The sequence below is a fragment of the Schistocerca piceifrons genome, chromosome 7 (genome assembly GCF_021461385.2).
Source record: "Schistocerca piceifrons isolate TAMUIC-IGC-003096 chromosome 7, iqSchPice1.1, whole genome shotgun sequence".
In the NCBI taxonomy this organism is placed as follows: domain Eukaryota; kingdom Metazoa; phylum Arthropoda; class Insecta; order Orthoptera; family Acrididae; genus Schistocerca; species Schistocerca piceifrons.
This window is the reverse complement of record NC_060144.1, coordinates 556,536,091-556,559,626: the sequence shown is the minus strand read 5'-3', so window position 1 is coordinate 556,559,626 and position 23,536 is coordinate 556,536,091. Positions and strand designations below refer to the sequence as shown.

At 41.4% G+C, this 23,536-nt stretch overlaps 1 protein-coding gene across 1 annotated transcript in view; it reads right to left on the bottom strand.

Moving 5' to 3' along the window:
• The window catches only part of LOC124804952 (ras-related and estrogen-regulated growth inhibitor), a 190,723-nt gene extending 175,034 nt beyond the window's left edge, over positions 1 to 15,689 (bottom strand). The window contains exon 1 of the mRNA XM_047265339.1: positions 15,584 to 15,689. The gene's annotated coding sequence lies outside the window, so the exon portion shown is untranslated. The remainder of the gene's footprint in view (positions 1 to 15,583) is intronic.
• Positions 15,690 to 23,536: the final 7,847 nt, after the last annotated feature.

The window sequence follows — 23,536 nt, the reverse complement described above, 5'->3', positions numbered from 1 at the left end:
GTGCTGGCCAGGGCAGCAGTCGAACATTTTTTGTATCCAGAAAGGCCCGATCAAGACCTGCAACATGCGGTCGTGCATTATCCTGCTGAAATCTAGGGTTTTTCAGGGATCGAATGAAGTGTAACGTCCAATGTTCAAAGTGCCGTCAATGCGAACAAGAGGTGACCTAGACGTGTAACCAATGGCACCCCATACCATCACGCCGGGTGATACGCCAGTATGGCGATGACGATACACGCTTCCAATGTGCGTTCACCGCGATATCGCCAGACGCGGATGCGACCATCATGATGCTGTAAACAGAAGCTGGATTCATGCGAAGAAATGACGTTTTGCCTTTCGTGCACGCAGGTTCGTCGTTGAGTACACCAACGCACGCGCTCCTGTCTGTGATGCAGCGTCAATGGTAACAGCAGCCATGGTCTCCGAGCTGATAGTCCATGCTGCTGCAAACGTCGTCGAACTGTTCGTGCAGATGGTTGTTGTCTTGCAAACGTCCCCATCTGGTGACTCAGGGATCGAGACGTGGCTGCACGATCCGTTACAGCCATGCGGATAAGATGCCTGTCATCTCGACTGCTAGTGATACGAGGCCGTTGGGATCCAGCACGGCGTTCCGTATTACCCTCCTGAACCCACCATTCCATATTCTGCAAACAGTCATTGGATCTCGACCAACGCGAGCCGCATTGTCGCGATACGATAAACCTCAATCGCGATAGGCTACAATCCGACCTTTATCAAAGTCGGAAACGTGATGGTACGCATTTGCCCTCCTTACACGAGGCATCACAACAACGTTTCACCAGGCAACGCCGGTCACCTGCTGTTTGTGTATGAGAAATCGGTTGGAAACTTTCCTGATATCAGCACGTTGTAGGTGTCACCCCCGGCGGCAACCTTGTGTGAATGCTCTGAAAAGCTAATCATTTGCATATCACAGCACCTTCTTCCTGTCGGTTAAATGTCGCGTCTGTAGCACGTCATCTTCGTGGTGTAACAATTTTAATGGTCAGTAGTGTATGTAGTGGCATCGGTTCTTTGGTAGGATACTGGGAAACCGCTGAAGTGAATGCTTATGATACTCTCTATTGCCTATGCTGGAATACTGCTCATTGTCAGTATAGTACTGAAGTGTGTAAAAATAATGGCAATGCGAATGGTGATGGTATTGCTTGCTTTGTTTGTGGCACAGTGTGTCAAATTCTGAATAATCCCAACAGTATTTCGCAGAAATATTGAAGAAAAAGGAATGAAAATTCACGTCACTTCGACGACGAGGCCATTAGAGACAGAACACAAATTCCGATTGGACAAGTAAATTACTTGTCCTTTCAAAGGAACTACTGCAGTATTCGCCTAAGCCAGCATACGAAAATCATGCAAAACTTAAATGGAATGGCCGGTCGGGGATTTCAGTCGCAGTCCTCCTGAATGTGAGATCTACATCTACATGCATACTCCGCAATCCGCCGTAGGGTGCATGATGGAGGGTACCTAGTACCATTGTCAGTGTTTTCTTTCCCGTTCCTCTTACAGATAGCACGTGGGAAAAACGACTGTCTACATGCGTGCCTATGAGCCCTGATTTCGTGTATCTTATCGTCCGGCTCCTTATGCTAAATTTGTGTTAGCGGCTGTAGGACCGTTCTGTAGCCAACTTCAAATGCCGATTCTCTAAACTTTCTCAATAGTGTTTATAGTAACTGGAAATGGATAAAATTTTATGTATATAAACTGAAGTGGTGAGTGAAAATCTGTACCAATGCTGGGAATCGAACCCAGACCCGCTGCTTACTAGGCAGGTGCGTTCGCCACTAAGCCACCTCTGCACGGCGGTTCACACACCCGCACAGATCACCCTGGCACACTTCTCTCCTCTATCCAAATTCTCACTGCCGCCACAGTCCACTTTAAATTCTCCCTTACAAACGAACAGAACTGCCGAGGCTCTCCGTGATCTGGAGTAGCACCTCAACACTGATTGTAAATGCAGGATCCAGTCTGAAACCCAGTTGCAGCCACTTATACAAATTTGTAAGGGGGAATTTAAAGTAGACTGGCGTAGCAGTGAGAATTTGGATCGAGGAGTCCCAAAGTAATCTGTGCAGTTGTGTGAATCCTCTGTGCAAAGGTGTATTAGTGGCTAAAGCACGTGCATAGTAAGTAGGAGAGCAGGGTTCGATTCCCGGCCTTGGTAAAAATTTTCACTCGTCGCTTCAGTCTATAAATATAAAATCATATCTGTATGAGTCCAGCAAAGTCTCTGAAATTGTGTCATTGCATTTGGAATCGGATATGAATAGGAGACGTTGGTCGCCCAGCCGAGTGTGTCGACGGTGAGTCACCAAAACCAAGGGAAAGACAACAGCAGCGATGAACGGACAATAACGAAGACAATGCAACAGAATGACACGTCCAGACACTGAAACAAATCGAGAGACAAGAGGCACCAGTATCAGGAACCAATCAGCGGTGAGTACAACGAACAATATGTGAGCGCAGTCACAACACGACTGAGGGCCGGGCCCATGTTCTGCTAACTTCATAGCGGGGCCTTGAGCGTCGATAGGCTGGCACGGGGGGCGTGGCCCGTGCCTAGCGGCTGTTGCCTAGGTCCGTGCTTTCCGGCGCGCTTTCAAGCTCGTCAGACCAGGATACCAGTGTTCCTCTAAAGGAACGTATCCTTCCCTCCAGCAGTTCCCATCTAAGTTTCTGAAGCATCTCCATAGCACTTGTGCGTTGTTTCAGCCTACCGCCATCAAATCTGGCATCCCGCCTGTGAATTGCTTCAGTGTCTTTGATTAATACGAACTAGTGCATATCCCAACCACTCGAACAGTGCTCAAGAATAGGCCCAAAATGCGATAGCCTCAACAGATGAACCACACTTTCTTGAAATTCTCCCAATACACTGAAGTCAACCGTTTGCCATACTTTCTTCAGTCGTCGCACGCTCGTTCCGTCTCATATCACTTTGTAACGTTACGCCCAGATATTTAAAAGACCTGACTGTGTCAAGCGGGACACTACTAATGCTGTTCCCGAGCATTACAGGCTTGTTTTTCCTACTTATCCTCATTAACTTACATTTATCTACATGTAGAGCTAACCGCCTTTTTTCAAACGAGCAAGAAATTTTGTCTGAGTCATCTTGTATAATCATACAGCCACTCACCTTCGACACCTTCCAGTACACCACAGCATCGTCATCAAAAAAACCGCACACTGCTGTCTACCTGTCTGTCAGATCATTTATGTACATAGTAAATTATAGCGGTCTTATCTCACTACTCTGTGGCACTTGTAATGATACCCTTGTGTCTGATGAACACTCGCCGTCGAGGACTACATCATAGTCACCATTTTCGTGAGCCTTTGTCCCACTTCAATACGGGGTCGGCCTCGTTACTGTGGACTTGTTAGTGTCGGAAGGTGACTGGATGCCCTTCCTGTCGCCGCCCCATACCCTCCAGGACAGAATTAGTGTACCCCAGCTGTCTGCATCCAGTGTAAGCCATGAAAGAGTGCGGACGTTTATCAGATGTCTGCGAGTCGCGGAACTGAGGCGGGAAATGGGGACCAGCTCGGTATTCACCTAGTGGGATGTGGAAAACCACCTAAAAACCACACCCAGGCTGGCTGGCACACCGGCCTCCGTCTTAATACGCCGGGCTGATTCGATTCGGGGTCAGCGCGCCTACCCGAGTCCAGGAAGCAGTGCATTAGCGCCCTCAGCTAACCTGGCGGGTCCTTCGAGGAATACATACTTGTTTTTATTACCTAAGAAGTCCTCGAGCCATTCGCATATGAGGAAATCTAGTCCATATGCTCGTATCTCCATGACAATCTGCAGTGAGCTACCGTACAAATGCTTCTCTGAAATCTACAAATACGGTATCTACCTGTCGCCTTTCATCCACAGTTCGCTGTGTATCGTCAGAAAAGGGCAAGCTGAGATTCACAAGAGCGATGATTTCTAAAAGCGTGCCGATTCGTGGACATAATCTTTTCGATCTCTAGGAAATTTATTCTATTGGAACTCAGAATACGTCCTAGAATTCTACATCTACATCTACATTGATACTCCGCAAGCCACCCAACGGTGTGTGGCGGAGGGCACTTTACGTGCCACTGTCATTACCTCCCTTTCCTGTTCCAGTCGCGTATGGTTCGCGGGAAGAACGACTGTCTGAAAGCCTCCGTGCGCGCTCTAATCTCTCTAATTTTACATTCGTGATCTCCTCGGGAGGTATAAGTAGGGGGAAGCAATATATTCGATACCTCATCCAGAAACGCACCCTCTCGAAACCTGGACAGCAAGCTACACCGCGATGCAGAGCGCCTCTCTTGCAGAGTCTGCCACTTGAGTTTATTAAACATCTCCGTAACGCTATCACGGTTACCAAATAACCCGGTGACGAAACGCGCCGCTCTTCTTTGGATCTTTTCTATCTCCTCCGTCAACCCGACCTGGTACGGATCCCACACTGATGAGCAATACTCAAGTATAGGTCGAACGAGTGTTTTGTAAGCCACCTCCTTTGTTGATGGACTACATTTTCTAAGCACTCTCCCAATGAATCTCAACCTGGTACCCGCCTTACCAACGATTAATTTTATATGATCATTCCACTTCAAATCGTTCCGTACGCATACTCCCAGATATTTTACAGAAGTAACTGCTACCAGTGTTTGTTCCGCTATCATATAATCATACAATAAAGGATCCTTCTTTCTATGTATTCGCAATACATTACATTTGTCTATGTTAAGGGTCAGTTGCCACTCCCTGCACCAAGTGCCTATCCGCTGCAGATCTTCCTGTATTTCGCTACAATTTTCTAATGCAGCAACTTCTCTGTATACTACAGCATCATCCGCGAAAAGCCGCATGGAACTTCCGACACTATCTACTAGGTCATTTATATATATTGTGAAAAGCAATGGTCCCATTACACTCCCCTGTGGCACGCCAGAGGTTACTTTAACGTCTGTAGACGTCTCTCCATTGATAACAACATGCTGTGTTCTGTTTGCTAAAAACTCTTCAATCCAGCCACACAGCTGGTCTGATATTCCGTAGGCTCTTACTTTGTTTATCAGGCGACAGTGCGGAACTGTATCGAACGCCTTCCGGAAGTCAAGAAAAATAGCATCTACCTGGGAGCCTGTATCTAATATTTTCTGGGTCTCATGAACAAATAAGGCGAGTTGGGTCTCACACGATCGCTGTTTCCGGAATCCATGTTGATTCCTACATAGTAGATTCTGGGTTTCCAGAAATGACATGATACGCGAGCAAAAAACATGTTCTAAAATTCTACAAGAGATCGACGTAAGAGATATAGGTCTATAGTTTTGCGCATCTGCTCGACGACCCTTCTTGAAGACTGGGACTATCTGTGCTCTTTTCCAATCATTTGGAACCCTCCGTTCCTCTAGAGACTTGCGGTACACGGCTGTTAGAAGGGGGGCAAGTTCTTTCGCGTACTCTGTGTAGAATCGAATTGGTATCCCGTCAGGTCCAGTGGACTTTCCTCTATTGAGTGATTCCAGTTGCTTTTCTATTCCTTGGACACTTATTTCGATGTCAGCCATTTTTTCGTTTGTGCGAGGATTTAGAGAAGGAACTGCAGTGCGGTCTTCCTCTGTGAAACAGCTTTGGAAAAAGGTGTTTAGTATTTCAGCTTTACGCGTGTCATCCTCTGTTTCAATGCCATCATCATCCAGTAGTGTCTGGATATGCTGTTTCGAGCCACTTACTGATTTAACGTAAGACCAGAACTTCCTAGGATTTTCTGTCAAGTCGGTACATAGAATTTTACTTTCGAATTCAATGAACGCTTCACGCCTAGCCCTCCTTACGCTAACTTTGACATCGTTTAGCTTCTGTTTGTCTGAGAGGTTTTGGCTGCGTTTAAACTTGGAGTGGAGCTCTCTTTGCTTTCGCAGTAGTTTCCTAACTTTGTTGTTGTACCACGGTGGGTTTTTCCCGTCCCTCACAGTTTTACTCGGCACGTACCTGTCTAAAACGCATTTTACGATTGCCTTGAACTTTTTCCATAAACACTCAACATTGTCAGTGTCGGAACAGAAATTTTCGTTTTGATCTGTTAGGTAGTCTGAAATCTGCCTTCTATTACTCTTGCTAAACAGATAAACCTTCCTCCCTTTTTTTATATTCCTATTAACTTCCATATTCAGGGATGCTGCAACGGCCTTATGATCACTGATTCCCTGTTCTGTACATACAGAGTCGAAAAGTTCGGGTCTGTTTGTTATCAGTAGGTCCAAGATGTTATCTCCACGAGTCGGTTCTCTGTTTAATTGCTCGAGGTAATTTTCGGATAGTGCACTCAGGATATTGGTCTGTAATTTTGAGTGTCCACTCTTTTACCTTTCATATATACACGAGTTATCTGCGTTTTTTCTAGTCGCTTGGCGTTTTGCAATGGGTGAGAGTATCGCAATAAATACAACCTAAGTAATGGGTTAATGCTGTAAAGAATGTCGGTTTCGAAGAAAGCCTTCTGATGTCTGGGAAAAATCTAAGAATATTCCAAGAACAGGTTTTTATCGAGAATAAGATTATTTTTCATCTTACCACGTAGAGGTAGGGAAGATTATAAGCTAGACTGACAACTTCACCCACACAGTTACTCTGCATTTGATACGCGTTTGGCTGAAATGGCATAGAAACACGTTCAAACTGTTTGTAGACCGTTAGACTCAAGAAAAGCGAGTGGTTTCTGCTCGAGCTCTTGTTCCTCTTATTTTACCACCACGGTCTTTTCTCCTTATGTAAATCAGAGTCAACAAAATGTTATGGTATTCGGCAATCGACATCGAGCTCAGCCGACAATGTCCATTCGGCATGCTGAAAGTACACTACTGGCCATTAAAATTGCTACACCAAGAAGAAATGCAGATAATAAACTGGTATTCATTGGACAAATATATTATACTAGAACTGACATGTGATTACATTTTCACGCAATTTGGGTGCACAGATCCTGAGAAATCAGTACCCAGAAGAACCACCTCTGGCCGTAAAAACGGCTTTGATACGCCTGGGCATTGAGTCAAACAGATCTTGGATGGCGTGTACAGCTACAGCTGCCCATGCAGCTCCAACACGATACCACATTTCATCAAGAGTAGTCACTGGCGTATTGTGACGAGCCAGTTGCTCGGCCACCATTGACGAGACATTTCCAATTGGTGAGAGATCTGGAGAATGTGCTAGTCAGGGCAGCAGTCGAACATTTTCCGTATCCAGAAAGGCCCATACAGGACCTGCAACATGCGGTCGTTCATTACCCTGCTGAAATGTAAGGTTTCGCAGGGATCGGATGAAGGGTAGAGCCACGGGTCGTAACACATCTGAAATCTAACGTCCACTGTTCAGAGTGCCGTCAGTGCGAACGAGAGGTGACCGAGACGTGTAACCAATGGCACCCCATACCATCACGCTGGATGATACGCCAGTATGGCGATGACGAATACACGCTTCCAATGTGCGTTCACCGCGATATCGCCAGACACGGATGCGACCATCATGATGCTGTAAACAGAACCTGGATTCATGCGAAGAAATGACATTTTGCCATTCGTGCACCCAGGTTCGTCGTTGAGTACACCATCGCACGCGCTCCTCTCTGTGATGCAGCGTTAAGGGTAACCGCAGCCATGATCTCCGAGCTGATAGTCCATGCTGCTTCAAACGTTGTCGAAATGTTCGTGCAGATGGTTGTTGTCTTGCAAACGTCCCCATCTGTTGACTCAGGGATCGAGACGTGGCTGCACGATCCGTTACAGCCATGCGAATAAGATGTCCGTCATCTCGACTGCTAGTGATACGAGGCCGTTCGGCTCCAGCACGGCGTTCCGTATTACCCTCCTGAACCCACCGATTCCAGATTCTGCTAACAGTCATTGGATCTCGACCAACGCGAGCAGCAATGTCGCGATACGATAAACCGCAATCCCGATAGGCTACAATCCGACCTTTATCAAAGTTGGAAACGTGATGGTACGCATTTCTCCTCCTTACACGAGGCATCACAACAACATTTCACCGGGCAACGCCGGTCAACTGTTGTTTGTGTATGAGAAATCGGTTGGAAACTTTCCTCATGTCAGCACATTGTAGGTGTCGCCACGGGCGCCAACCTTGTGTGAATGCTCTGAAAAGCTAATCATTTGCATATCACAGCATCTTCTTCCTGTCGGTCAAATTTCGCGTCTGGTGCACGTCATCTTCGTGGTGTAGCAATTTTAATGGCCAGTGGAGCACATCTCCACCTACATAGATACTCTGTAAGCCACCGTACGGTGTTTGGCGGAGGGTACCCTTTACCACTACTAGTCATTTCCTTTCTTGTTCCACTCGCAAACAGAGCGAGGGAAAACGACTATCTATATGCCTCCGTATGAGCCCTAATTTCTCCTACCTTATCTTCGCGGTCTTTAAGTGCAATGTATGTTGGCGGCAGTAGAGTCGTTTGCAGTTGTCTAAATTTTATCAATAGTGTTTCTGGAAAAGAACGTCGCCTTCACTCCTTGGATTCCCATTTGAGTTCCCGAAGCATCTCCGTAATACATGTGGGTTGTTCGAACCCACCGGTAACAAATCTAGCTGTCCGCCTCTGAACTGCCTCGATGTCGTCCCTCAATCCGATCTGGTTAGGATCTCAAACACTCGAGCAGAACTCAAGAACAGGTCGCACCAGCGTCCCATATGAGGTCTCCTTTACAGGTGAACCACTCTTCACCAAAATTCTCCCAATAAACCGAAGTCGACCGTTCACCTTCCCTACCACACATCTCACATGTTCGTTCCATTTCACATCGCTTTGCAACGTTACGCCCAGACACGAGTTGGTTGTGTGAAGCAGGACACCAGTAATACTGCATGTGAACATTACAGGTTCTATCTCCCTACTCATCCGCATTAACTTACATCTTGAGGGGAGGAGATTTTCCAAATACGAGAACGGCGTTGTGAAAGAGCAGCGGATTTGTATTGTCCAGCAAGAGAATGATTGGCAGAAAATTCCGAGCGTTGTTTTCAGAGACTCGCTAACTATGCTGAAAAACGGTATCATCTATCTGTGTCACTTTGATTTATAGTGCAACATTCAATAAAAGTTATTTGCCCAACCATAACTGCGTGCAACTTTCTTTTTTAAATCACACCGTATGTGATGGTTCCAGTTCAAATTGTTTGCAAATGTAATCCCCGAACATTTACGAGTAGATGAATCGACAACGTTTAAAATTGTGTAATTTATCGCGTAACCAAAATTTAATGACATATGGTCAGTCCTCATGTGGAGGACCTCACACTTCTTATTGTTCGGAGTCAACTGCTAGATTTCTCCCCGTGCAGTTATACTGTCTAAACCGCTTTGTAATTCCTATAAAATCACTTTTAGTGCTAGACCGCGTCATTACTAAATACTAAAACAATTACATACTCAAGATTTTGACCTTCTTTGATGAGGTGCTTTTCAGGCGCATAGACTGACAATGAGGAGAGGGCAGTTGTAAAGACGCTCTAAACTTCGCTTTTATAGTTTTACTGTCTCATGACGATTCAGGTAAAAATAATTTTACTGGCATTGACACTGGCCGTGGAAACCAATGAACTTAATGCAGTTCGTTTCGATCTTCTGACGGCTTTACTAGACGGTAAACGACAGCATCATCCGTAAACAACCTGAGAGCTGCACGACAGTCTTCTACAGCGTTCATGTTAGTTAGTTAGTTAGTTGGTTACATGTTCCATGATTCATTTTGCACGATGGACCTTATTACATTCACATCGCAAATTAATTTGTACATATGGTTACTTTCTGAACATTTCCAAGGTTTTTTTTCCAAAAATGAAAAATATATACAGATGTGAGATAGTAATTCCTACCCAACACCTAAAGTAATAGAAATTCTTCTACGGAATAGAAAAAGTTGTCAAGGAGAAAATTTCTCAGTTTACTTTCATATTTTACTTTGCTGTCTGTCAGACATTTGATATCACTGGACAAGTGATCAATATTTTTTGTGCAGCATTATGCACCGCTTTTTTGTACTAAAGACAACTTTAATGTGGAGTAATGAATGTCATTTTTCCTTCTGCTGCTGTAATTCTGTATATCATTGTACCTTATGAACTGTAGTGGATTATTTACAACAAACTTCATGAGGAAATAAATATACTGTGAAGCAGCAGTCAGAATGCCTAACTCCTTAAACAGAAGACTACAAGATGATCGTGGGTGAGCACGACATATTATTTTTACAGCACGTTTTCGCGCGACGAAGACGTGCTTTCTTATAGATGAGTTACCCTAAAACGTTATTCCATTATTGAGCGAAAATGTGCAAAATATATTAACTTACTGATTTGTCTCTCCCCAAGGTTTTCAATGATTCGAACAGGAAATGTGGCTGAACTTTATTGTTTTAGGAGTTCCAAAATGTGCTTTTTCCAATTTAAATTCTCATCAATAGGGACCCCTAAGAATTTTGAGGTTTCCATCCTATTTATTAGAGGTTATACTTAACATTGGCGTAGTACTCGAGGTGTGCAGAACTGAATATGTAGTTTCTTTTTAAAATTGAGGATGAGACCATTCGTAGAAAACCAGTCAGAGATACTTTTAACAACTTTGTTTACCGTTTCTTCTGTTTCTGTATGTATACTTGGATTTATCACAGTACTACTGTCATCTGCAAAAATAACTAATTCTGCTTGTTCTATATCAGACGGAAGATAGTTTACTTATATGAAGAACAATAGTGGAGCCAAGATCTAGTCCTGGGGAACCCCACACGTGATTTCTACCCAGTTAGAATTATGTCCCCGAACTATATTGGTTGAATTACTAAGTAGAACTTTCTTCATTCTTTTGGTTACATATGACATCTTCGACTGGCTGGCTATACCATCAGTCCCATAAAACTTCAAATAATGTAGGAGAATACTGTGAGTCTCACTCTTAAATGACTTAGATAGAAGGCAGAAAATACCAAACGGCGCTATTTTATTATTTAATGCTTGTAAAATCCGGTGAGTGAACATGTAAACGACATTCTCAGTACAGCAACCCTTGTGAAATCGAAACTGTGATTTGCTCACGCTGTTATTGTTGCGCTCGGGGGCCACAGCACAGTTGCGACACCTGGGGATGGCCAACCGGTCGTGATAATAAAAGAAATATACAACTGGGGCGGTATTTTGAACCCCTGGTGTAATGCTCAGTTGCGGATGTTCTCCCAGCACGTTTGTTTGTACTGTCGTTAAGGTGAGATACCATTCTAGAATACATCACCTTCTCAAAGGAACAACAAACGGCCTCTAGCGCTACTTTGGAGAACCCACATATAGAGTTGATTTCATTAGATGATTTCCGGCCAAACAATATGAACTTTGGCCTTTCTGACAGGAAGCGACGAACCGAGTAGACACGCCATTTGACAAGAAGCTGTTTGTCAGGAACGGTGTAAAAAGCCTTATGGAAATGTAGAAACGTCGAATATACCTTAGATGCACTTTTAATGGTGTGAATAGAGCCAGTAACACTTTGTGAATCCGTTCTCGCTATGCGTCAATAGACTGTTTTCGTAGAGGTATTTCACGGTTTTGAAAGACAGTTCTAAAATTCTACTACAATCCTGTGTAAATAGTTTGTGTCTATAAATCAACAGATTACTTCTATTTCCGTCTTTTGGGACAGGAAATTAGACCGGCGCTGCCTAAGTTAGAAGAATGTACGGATTGCTACTAATATGTTTTAATTTATAAATTACTGCATGTTATTACTTTCACATGACATATAGAATTAATTTTACCTAACAATGGTGAGTACATGCTAATACATCTCTATTCTTAAAAGCAAGATCCAGCTACGTTCAACAATAAAAATGCTTTTCCATATTGAGACGTGAATGGTTGAGCCACTACTTCTTCTGGGTCATTATTGACACTTTAAATTTATGTATGTATTTTTACGATATTGGATAATCTATTTTATCTACAATTTTGTTATTTCATTTTAATACCAATCGACATTCTACATTGGAAAAAACAATTAATAGGAAAACGACTGGAAATTATCATTTCAATAAAGGTATGTTGAAACTTTAATTACTTCGGCTACATTTTATAGCTCTATGTTGATGATACTGAATAGCTAAAAATTCTTTTTAGGTTGATGCTGGAGATAGGTTTTCATTTGTCCGTGATATGACGCGAGAGCACACCATCGTCGGTCCGTCATATAACGGGTGTTGGTGTTAATACGTTAAGCGATTTAGGAAGATCACAGAAAGCTAACATCTGGATCACCGCTCAGAGATTTCAACAGTCTTTTCCAGGAACATGAATCCATCGTCTAACTACTGCGCTACCTTAATCCGTGTCGCAGAAATATGTCTGACGTCTCTGTAAAGTCCAAGGAAATGCGAGGAATCTGTTTTCAGCGAGAAGCCTACACACATTCTATTCCTCACACGAAAGCAGGGTATAATTAAAATTAGATCAGAATAAAATTCAGTCGTCAGTTGCACGGTTATGAAATTTATTTCGCTTTACCAAAGATTAAACTGTCACCTTCAGAAGCCTACAAAAATGGGACATTACAAATCATTGTAACTTGGCCATACTTGTATGTAAAGTATAAGAAGTGTTTTACAAAAACTTACTTAATATTAGTTCAACAGATATCCAATATCTTATTCACAGAAGCATAATGCTATGACATGTCCAAAATCGTACATATCGTATGTGACAACTGTACATTGATAATTTACTGTAAATAAATCACATTTATGTACATAGTCAAGTTGTTGTGCTAACAACGAGGAACATATATAAAAGCATTTAAAATGTTAACAAAGGTATAAAAAGAAAGTTATATGTAATACATATGAGAAACATGGCACATAGTTCCACATAAGCTATTGCTGCCATTAATATGTGGGAGAAATCGGCTACTTTTCATGAAATACAATGGAAGTAGTGTCTATTTTTCAGTGCAAGCTTATCGTTCGACAAATCTGGAATGCTAGGTGGGAATGTTTTATATTTTGATCTCTTCTAAGAGGTTCATTTTGTAGCCCTTATCAACTATATGCAAAATTTCCATATTAAGCAATTGAAAAACTTCTCAAATCAGGGATGTATAAAATTCAATGTAATATGTGTCCGAGATCGTATGTAGAACTGACAGACATGGTATTTAAAAACCGCTGTAGTAACCACTTCTAACAAAGATGTTGAAAATTCATGTAATCCAACTTTTGCAGAACATCTCAAAGTCCATAAATGTACTCTTCCTCCTCCATCTTTGTTAAACTAGAAATTTTGCACATACTTGACACGGGTTACAAAATGAATCTTCTAAAAAATCTCGAAATATATAAACGTTTCTACCTAAATTCCAAAGATCTGTTGAATGATCAGCTGCACTGAACAATAGACACTATTTCGATTGTATTGCATGTCCTTATAAAATTATGAACATTAGCCCATTTCTTCTAGATGTTAATGTCAGTAGTAGCTCATGTGCCATGTTTTTCATATGTATTACAAATAACTTCCTTTATATACCTTACTTATACTTTTTATAAGCTTTTGTATAAGTTCCTTGCTGCTATATTAACAATTATTTACATGAATGTGATTCATTTACTGTAAATTACCAACCTGTGTAAAATTATCATGTACAATATGTACGTTTTTGGACATGTCATGGCATTATGCTTTGGCGAAGAAAATATTGACATCTGCTAAACAAATATTCAGTGACTTTCTGTAATACACTTCTTACCCTTTAGGTACATCTGTGGCCAAATTCTAATGATTAATAATATCTCGAATATTGGAGACTTCTAAAGATGATAGATTAATCTGTTGAAACTGGTGAAGCGAAATAAATTTCCTAGTTGTGCAACTGAGGAGTGAATTTTATTTTGAAAAATACATTATATCACAGTTGCTGAGAAAATAACATCTGTGAATACATATATAAGAGTTTCTGTTGGTTCTGCAATTTTATTCCGATGTTGAAGAAATTTTGGGCGTTTCACCTTCAAGACAAGAGGAAGATCACTGTTTAGATAAGATTTCGTAATGTCACTTGAAAGATATACGAGGGTAATCCCAAAACTAAGGTCTCCTATTTTTTATAAGTACATAGACCCGTTTATTTCTACAGTGGTTTACATCAGTTTACAGCTTGAACATTTAGCTATTTTTCGACATAATCACCATTTCTGTCGATACATTTTTGTAGACGCTGTGGCAGGTTTTTTATGCCCATGTCATACCAGCTCGCCGCCATGCTGTTCAGAAAGTTATGAACCTCTTCTTTCACCTCGTCGTCGGAGCTGAATCGCTTTCCGGCCAAATGTTCTTTTAACCTAGGGAACAGGCGCTAGTCACTGGGCGCCAAGTCATGACTATAGGGTGGGTGGGTGATTATGTTCCACTGAAATTGTTGCAGGAGAGCGACGGTTTTCCGAGCGATGTGTGGGCGAGCGTGGAGAATGTGTACGGCCTTGCTCAACATTCCTCTTCCCCGGTTCTGAATTGCCCGTTTGAATTTTCACAGTGTCTCACAGCACTTGTCGGCGTTAATTTTGGTCCCAGCGATTCAGGTCTGACGACGAGGTGAAAGAAGAGGTTCATAACTTTCCGAACAGCATGGCAGCGAGCTGATATGATATGGGCATACAAAAACTGCCACATCGTCTACAAAAATGCATCGACAGAAATAGTGATTATGTCGAAAAGTAGCTAAATGTTCAAGCTGTAAACTGATGTAAACCACTGTAGAAATAAACAGGTCTATGTACTTATAAAAAAATAGGAGACCTTACATTTGGGATTACTCTCGTATGTATGCAATATACAAAGGGGAAGGTTGTTACCAAAAATCTCTAAAAGTTCTTGGTCGATTTACTTCAAATTTCTCCTCGATTTCTAATGAACATTTGGGCGGTCATTCGTAATATATTTTTAATATTTACTACATACGTACCAAACTTCTCGAAAAGTTCTTGACCCATTTACTTAAAAGTTCTTCGCCGTTTTACTTCAAATTTCTACATTCAGATGAAACAATGAAGAAAATTATTGAAAAATTAAATGCCTAGCATTATGCGTTACATACATATTGCTTTAACTTGTAATTTAAAAAGGAATCAAAGCATAATCTGTGATGCAATTGTTATTACTAAACTTTTGGTTTGAAATTGGTGTGTATTTGCAAAAGTCAGAATCAGAAGTATGACCTTCGATTTAAAGCGAGTGCATTTTCTCGTGTGGCGTGGATTCACTACGAGCATCACCGAGGCACAGCGCCAATGACTTTGAGTGGCAGACATTAAAAATCTCGTGCAACGCCGGGCAGTATAGCTAGTAAAACCATAAAACTTAGCGTGACAGCTCGCACAGACAGACAGAAGTGAGATTTACAGTAAGCGGTGTGTGTAGCGCAGCAGCAGCAGCAGTGGCAATGGCGAGTCGCCGGCTACGCGGTCAGCCGCCAACGCGCTTCCCTGCCTGCCTGCCTACCTGTGGCGTGGGAGCGTCCGGCCGCGGGCGCCTTCGGGCCGCTACTGGCTGGCGCGCTTCCCGCCCCCGCGGCCGCCCCCACCCGCAGCGCCGGACCACGTGTGTGCTGTGCGCTGACTGCGCCGGACGGCCGTCCGGCGGCCGTGTTTACGGCGCCAGGGGGACCCTAACAGCCGTACACACTCATCCGGCACTCCAGCCAGCAGTTTCGGAGGTTTCCCTTCACCGTAAGAGAATGCCAACGCCGTCTTCAGTAAATCCCTCCAACTCTTTTGCGACTTATCGAAGGCATTTGAATGCGTTAACTACAATATTCTACTACAGGAATAATTTTCCAGAAGCCTTTTAATACCGTTCCTCATAAGCGACTATTAATCAAATTGAGTGCCTATGGAGTATCGTCTCAGTTGTGTGACTGGTTAGTAATCCCCTGTCAGCAAGGCGACTAGGGCGAGTTTTGGTGTTTTCGTAGAGATAAGTCATTTTAGATCATCACAGCATTTAGTTTAGTACTGATTACGTGATAAATAGGTGTATTAGTGTGCTTTTTAAGCGTACCATTAAAGGTTTCATTTTTCTTTACGTAATATGGAAGAAAACGCGAAAAGATCGTACAGTCGGGTTATAGTCGTATTTTCTGTATACGTTTAGCCTCAGCAAATCCATAGAATTTCGTTTAATTGTTCTTTGCTCTCTCCAGCAATTTAACTGTAGCGTACCTCTTCATTATTTAATTTACATTTCCGGAATGTAGCGTAAAGTTTAAGTTGTTGTATCAGAAACTTCGCGCTGTTGTTTTTGTTTACACACAATTGCGTATAGACCAAATTTGTGGAATCATATTTACGTGTTTATCTGTAATTTAACTGACTTATTCTTAATAAACTATTGCGTTTACCATGAGTGAAAATTGCTTGACTTGCCGTAGAATTGTTAGGTCGAGGCTTTGGTGTGACAAGTGCTGTAGTTTTTTCCCCGTGGGTGACTGTAGTGGCGTGGGAGTAGGGGAAGTAAATGAGACTCATCAGTGCTTTTTTAGGATATGTAGTAGAGATTGGAAGATACTAGAACAGGAGGGGAAAACTGACGACCTTCAGGCTGAGTTAGACAATGCCAGGGGAGATCTTGATAGGTTAAGGAGGGAGAAGGGTAAAGGGAGGTGGGAAGTGGCAACAGGCAACAGGAGGAACAGGCCTAGAACTTTGTCTGGCAGCTTCCTGGTGAAGGTAGAAAATAGATTTGACTTCTTGCTTCAGTCAGAAGCTGGTGAGCCTCAAGCAGTTCCAGGTGTAGACAGAGCACAACAAACTTTCAGCTGTAAATTGAGAAGTAAGAATGTAGGGAAATCAGTAAAGAGAAAGAGAGTGCTGTTGTTAGGTAGTTCCCATCGAAGAGGTGTTGGCCAACTTTTGCAGGATGAACTAGGATCAGAATACCATGTCACCAATTTTTTTTAGACCTAGTGCTGGTCTGGAGCAGGTGACAGAGGATTCAGGATCACTTTGCAAAGATTCCACTAAGGAAGACATCGTGGTTGTAGTGGGTGTGCCAGGTAATAGTACTGATAGAGATCCTGGGTACAGTATAGAGTGTGACCTGGCAAAGATTGCATCAGCATTGAAGCTTACTAGTGCTGAGTTTGTATCGGTTCTTGGGCGCCATGACCGACCTCATTTGAACTCTTCAGTCAGTAGAGTTAATTTGGAGCTGGAACAGCTGATTATGTCGGGTACAGGGTCACACATTGGTGTGGTTGCTGTTGATTCTCTCAATAGGTGGGTTATACTAGGCATGGCCTTCACCTCAACAGAAAAGGGAAGGGTAAACTGGCTGGGAAAATAGCAGGAAAGTTAAAGGGGGAGGCACTGTCATAAGTGTGATAAAATACCAGTGGTTATAGGGTTCAGAAAAGACCCCTTTTTAGGATAGGGAGGACAGAAAGAAACCAAATTTTAAGATAGGTTATGATTGAGACAAACCTTTAGTTCGAGAAAGAAATCAAATAACATAATTCTAGCTCATTAGATCAGCATAAACAGCTGTTGGTTAAAAATTTTCAGCAATCAGAAGATATTTCAACTCAATGTAAAATGTCAGCTATCTTTATTGCATCAAAATATTCGAAGACTATAAAATTAATGACTTAATTATCTGCATCGATGAATTAGAGTCCTCAAACCCAGCTGACATAATCTGCCTCTCTGAACATCATGTGAACACAGGTATAGTACTTTTAAGTGCTACAGGATTTAGGTTAGCATCTCACTTTTGTAGAGCAGAAATGGAGAAAGGAGGAGTTGCCACATTCATCAGGAACTGCCATAAATTTAAAAACATAGACATTCATAAATTTTGCCTAGAACACCATATCGAATCATGTGCAACAGAAGTAGAATTTCATTAAAAAAATCCTTCGTAATACTAAATCGAGCACCTGCAGGTAACTTTGATCTGTTCATAAACCACCTTGAAGTCGTACTGGACCATTTAACAACCAAAAACAAAGAAATAATGGTTGCTGGTGACTTCAATGTAGATTTCCTTAAAGACTCTCCCAATAAGAACATATTTGAGTTAGTAACACTATCATTCAACTTAATTCCCACTGTAAAGTTCCCAAGTAGGGTACCCAATTGCTCACAAACAGCCATTGGTAATATCTTTACAGAAAAGTCCAATGAGCAAAATTATATTACAAAACCAATAGTCAATGGCCTCTCAGACCATGACATGCATTTCCTTCTGTTAAATGTTAATACTGAACAGCATATAAAATCTGTTAAACCTCAACTCAAGAGGGTAATCAGTAAGCCAAATATTGATTATTTTAGGACACTCCTCGGAGACACTCACCGGAGTGATGTTTACAGTGCTCATGGAACGAATGAAAAATATAACATTTTTGCTAATAAAGTACTTACCTTATTTGAACACTGTTTTCCCCCAAAACTAACCAAAGTTAGCGCAAAGTTTACAAAGAAGCCATGGATTACTCAAGGAATAGAGGTATCTTGTAAAAAAACATGTAAACTGTATCTGTCAATCCGAAACAGTTCTGATGTTGATGCTGTAGCACATTACAAGAAGTACTGCAAAATAGTAAAGACTGTAATACGGACATCAAAGCAAATATATTACAAGGGAAAGATAGTCATGTCATATATCAAAATAAAGACAATATGGGATATAGTGAAGGAGGAGACCGGTAGAACCAGACATGACGGGCAAATAGCACTAAGAGTAAATGACATATTGGTTGCAGATGTGTATAATGTTGCAGATCTTTTCAACAAACATTTTATAACTGTTACTGAAAAGATGAGGTTGTCAGGTTCTGTAGATGCTGCCATGAGATACCTCAGACCAGACATTTCAAGTAAGTTCCATCATATGAATTTGACCTTCATTACCCCAGCAGAAGTAATGTCCATCATAAAATCTTTAAAATCAAAAACATCTAGTGGCTGTGATGAAATATCAACAAAGTTAATTAAAGAACGTGATTCTGAGTTAAGTAACGCATTAAGCTATCGTTTATCAGTGGAATATTTCCTGAATGGTTGAAATATACTGAAGTTAAGCCACTGTTTATTAAGGGAGATAAAGAAATAGCGTCAAATTTCTGTCCAGTTTCACTTTTTCCAGCATTCTCAAAAATTTTAGAAAAGGTAATGTACAATCGGCTATATAAACATCTTGTCATAAATGACATACTGTCAAAGTCGCAGTTAGGATTTCTAAAGGGTTCTGATATTGAGAAGGCTATCTACACTTTCAGTGAAAATGTACTTTTCATTAGACAACGAATTACAGGCAACTGGTATATTTTATGATCTGTCAAAGGCATTTGACTGTGTAAATCACAATATCCTTTTAAGTAAATTAGAATATTATGGTGTAACAGGAAATGCTGCAAAATGGTTCAAATCTTATATCTCTGGCAGGAAACAAATGGTGTTATTAGGAAAGAGACATGTATTAAGCTATCAGGCATCATCCAACTGGGACCTAATTACATGTGGGGTCCCACAAGGTTCCATCTTAGGGCCCTTACTTTTTCTTGTGTATATCAATGACCTTTCATCAGTAGCATTACCAGATGCCAAGTTTGTTTTGTTTGCTGATGATACAAATATTGCAAAAAATAGCAAATCAAGTGTAGCCTTAGAAAGATCGGCTAGTAAAATATTTGTGTACATTAATTACTGGTTCATAGCCAGTTCTTTGTCAGTAAACTATGAAAAAACACACTACATGCAGTTCATAACTAGTAAGGGGTGTCCCACAAGCATATGCCTAACATACGATGACAAGCAGATAGAAGAATTGGACAGTGTTAAATTCTTGGGATTACAGCTTGATAATAAATTCAACTGGGAGGAGCACACCACAGAACTGCTGAAGCGTCTAAACAAATCTCTGTCTGCAATGCGGATTCTCTCAGACATAGGGGATACAAAAATGAAAAATCTGGCATACTATGCTTACTTTCATTCCACAATGTCATATGGGACTATTTTTTGGAGTAATTCATCAAACCAAGCTAAAGTTTTCCAGGCACAAGAACGTGCAATAAGAGTTATATGTTGTGTGAACTCAAAGACATCTAGCAGAGGCCTGTTCTTAACGAAATTTGTCATTAAAAATATATCACTTTCTCAAACCAACAGCTCAGTTCATGGAGTCAATACTAGAAATAAGAATAACCTTCACAAGGATTTAAAGTCACTTACTCTCGTACAAAAAGGTGTGCATTATTCAGGAACACACGTTTTCAATAACTTGCCAGCAGCCATAAAAAGCTTAACAACCAATGAGATTCAGTTTAAGAGAAGCCTAAAGGATCTATTGGTGGCCAGCTTCTTCTACTCGATTGATGAATTTCTCACTAGGACCAACTGATTTTGTGTGTGTGTAAAGTACAATCTAACTTCTGCATCATTTCAGTGCAGTAATGTGTTCATTGTAAATAAGTATTGTAGTAGTTCTGTTATATGTTTATTACCTTATAAATATTAAAATATTTTTTATTTTAAATTCAGTGCATTATGCGATCTTAGTAAATAAGTGCTGTAAAATGATCCTTTCATATAGTGCTCATTTTAAAAAAAAAGACGATCATTCCACTTCGGACCTGTGGAAGGTACATTAGCTTATTTGTTTTAGTTGTAAATATTTTTCGTGTATTATTGTTTTTTCTTACATGATCCTGGAGGACCTCCTCACTACAGATCAATTGGAATGAAAGTAAATCTAATCTAATCTAAGAGAGGTCCGGTCTTCCCCAAGGGAATGTTACAGGTCCTCCGCTGTTCCTGATCTACATAAAAGACTTAGAAAACAATCTGAGCAGCCTTCATAGAATGTTTCCAGATGATGATGTCTCTTATCACATCGTAAAAGCATCAGAAGATCAAAACTAATTGCAAAGTGATTAAGGCAAGATATCAGTATGGTACGAAAAGTGACAATTGACTCCAGCCAATCAAAAGTGTTAATTCATTCAAAAGAGTACTAAAGGAAATCCTCTATATTCGGTTCCACGATAAATCACACAAATCTAAAGGTAATCAGTTTTACCAAGTATTAGACTGATACGTAAGTTCGTAGTGTTTTGGTTTCGTTTGTTGATGTTCCGGTTGCTATGTGTTTATCTATCGGTTGTCATTTTTTTATTTGTAGTTCACTGTTGCTACTTGACTTCACATATTGTCATTTCATCATTTGGAGGTATCGAGTGGAGCTGTGGATGCTAGAAAATGGAGTGTGAAGTGGAGAGAAATCGGAACATTCCCTACATAATCATGTCTTTGATTTCAGTAGAGAGGCGATAGCAACGGAGGCAGCCAGAAACATTTGAACCGTATATGGGGATAACGCCACTGGAAGAGCATGGCAAAAATTGTTTTCTAGTTTTAAGGGCGATCGTTTTGACATTGGTGGCTCTCCACGTTGAGGAAGACCTTCGGAGTTTAATGAAGATCGTTTAAACGCATTAATCCACAATGATCCATTGTGCTCGAGAACAGGCAAATGTGATGAACTGTGGTCATTCCACCATCGTGTGACATTTGCTTGCAGTGAGGAAAGTTCGGACTTCGGGAGTATGCGTACCGCATTGTCTAAGCCCAAATCACAAAAATCTCTGCTTGCTCGCCACCAATGCGCTCGTAAACAACACCGACCATTCTTGTCCTGTATCGGTGATGATAAATGGTGTCTTTATGCTAACATAACGAAAAGAGATGTATGGTTGAGCCCAAACAAAGCAGCAAATCTCCGTACAGAGACCCGCGCATCCACGAAAGATAATGTTTTGTATCTGGTGGAACAGAGGTTTAGTGACGCTAATCCACGACAAGGCCCGCTTGCATTCTGCTAAACTGACAAAAAGCACTATACAGGGACTGGGTTGGGAATTCATTCCGCAACTACCTGATTCTCTATCGAACAACCCTCAAGGAACTTCCTTTTCGGATGAAAATGCGCTCCGAACATGGTTTGACAAGTGCTTCCCCATAAAACCACGTGATTTCTACAGTTACGGTATCGGAAAGTTATCCCAGAGATAGCAGACTGTTTTAAATAGTAAAGGAGAATATATTAATGATAACTAAAGTCTCTGCTATGTGTATCTGTCGCGTTTATTAAACGTTTGGAAAAACGCTACGAACTTATGCATCAACCACACACTTAGAGATTACATTTACGAATACCTAAACTGGAACGATTACATAGATAAGTTTGAGGACACGGCCAACCAAAGACTGCGTTTTATTGGCAGAACAATTAGATGCAGCATGTCTACTAAGAGACTGCCCACACTACGTTTGTCCGTCCTCGAATATTGCTTCCCGATACGGGATGCTTACCAGATTAGGATTGACGGAGAACATCGAAAAATTTCGGAGATGGGCAGCTCGTTTCGTATTGTCACGAAATAGGGGAGAGAGTGCCACAAATATGATAAGCGACTTGTGGTGGCAATATTAAATCAAAGCCTTTTTCGTTGCGGTGAGATATTCTCACGAAATTTCAGTCACTAACTTTTTCCTCCGAATACGAAAATATTTTAAGGGCTCCCACCAACATAGGAAGAAATGATTTTCATAAAAAAGTAAAGGAAACCAGAGCTCGCAGGGAGAGAATTAAGTGATCCGTTTTCCACATGTTCTGTTCAGGAGTAGAATGCTAGAAAATTGGTGTGGAAATGGTTCCATGAACACTGTGCCAAGGACTTAATTCTGAAGTGCAGATTAGTCATGCAGAAGGAAAGTCGTTATTGTATGTGTGCTTCAGTACATACTAGGATTAGTTGCTATTTAATAAAGTGGGGAGCGAAAGTTTAAACGACGATGTCATGTTTCGCGCCCTACGTGCTTGATGCTATATAATGACAATAACTGACTCTAGAAAGTCAGTATAGCCCGCACAACGTCGACCAGAAGATAACAATGCCATCTAAATTGGTCCTTACACAAATAAAGTCGTATTGCTGCTTCTCAGCGGTCGTGTCTTCCTTTCTCAGATAGAAACTATACAGCTCGCGCTGCACGCAATACATTGGTTCTTGTTACTTCGTACGGATGAAAATTTAAATTCGGAATATCATATATTAGACCTGCGCAGATTTGGGGGCATCGGAATAAGAAATTACTAAATTTTGCACAGTCGTTCATCGATGTCATGCGTGACAGTATTGTGGGCCATTCCTTACTTAGAGAAACAGAAATGATTGCACAAAATCAAGTAATTATACTTCTGCTGCTGCCCATTAAAACTGCAACGGTATGAAGGTGTGCCAGTAGGGGTGGCCGAGCGGTTTTAGCCGATACAGTGTGGAACCGCGCAACCCCTACGGTCGCAGGTTCGAATCCTGCCTCGGACATGGATGTGTATGATGTCCTTAGGTTAGTTAGGTTTAAATAGATCTAAGTTCTAGGGGACTGATGA